The sequence below is a fragment of the Bremia lactucae genome, linkage group LG12 (genome assembly GCF_004359215.1).
Source record: "Bremia lactucae strain SF5 linkage group LG12, whole genome shotgun sequence".
NCBI classification, from domain to species: Eukaryota; Oomycota; class Peronosporomycetes; order Peronosporales; family Peronosporaceae; genus Bremia; species Bremia lactucae.
The window spans coordinates 4,167,719-4,168,614 of record NC_090621.1 but is presented as its reverse complement, the minus strand read 5'-3'; positions in this window follow the sequence as shown (position 1 = coordinate 4,168,614).

Here is an 896-nt window from a genome sequence, read left to right as displayed (position 1 = left end):
TTCTTGTTTATTAAACCAAACCCATTCTGTGTCCTTTTTATGGAGATCAGATAATGGTTTAGTTTGCTCCGCATAATTCTTGCTATACTTATGCAAGTAATTAGCGAGCCCTAGGAATTGGCGCAAATCCTTCACATGCCGTGGGATTGGCCATTCCTTTACTGATTTTACCTTGTCTGGGTCTGCTCGTACACCATGTGTACCAACGATGCAGCCCAGTACAGGTATCTCAGGGACCCCTATGACGCACTTTTGCAAGTTGACGTACAATTGGGCGTCCTTCAAAGTCTGCAACACAGCGTCTAAATGACGCTTGTGCGACTCTATTGCGCTCAGCCCGTCCTCGGCCCGACAATGCACGAATACATCGTCAAAGGAATAGAGCGCGTAGGCACGGTGCTGACGCATCACGTGAGCCACCACTCGGTTGAATGTCGCTGGTGCGTTTTTCAAACCCTGGTGTCACAAGCCACTTCCAAAGCATACCGCTTGGGGTGCTTACAGCTGTTATGGCTACGTCGGACTCTCATGAGTTCCTGATCGTAGACATCCTTTAAAATCAACGCAAAAAATATAGTTGACTTTCCCATGGAGTTCAACAAAACATCTTTCCGCGGAATTGGCGTTTGGGCCGGTATGGTCGCCGTGTCCAGCTTATTGTAAGCATGAACCGCGCCATCCACCTGTGGCTCTACAAAAGGTCGGGCTGCAGTGAGGCGATTTGCTCTCACGCACATGTCCCGCCTTGGCTTGTTTGTCGAAGAACTCATCGATATAATCGACTTGTTCTTTCGGCAACGACCATTGCCTGGTCACACAATACTTGGTGCCAGGGTTGAGGTCTATCTTGTGCCCGATGCCCCTATCTGCTGGTAGACGGATCGGCACTTCTTCTG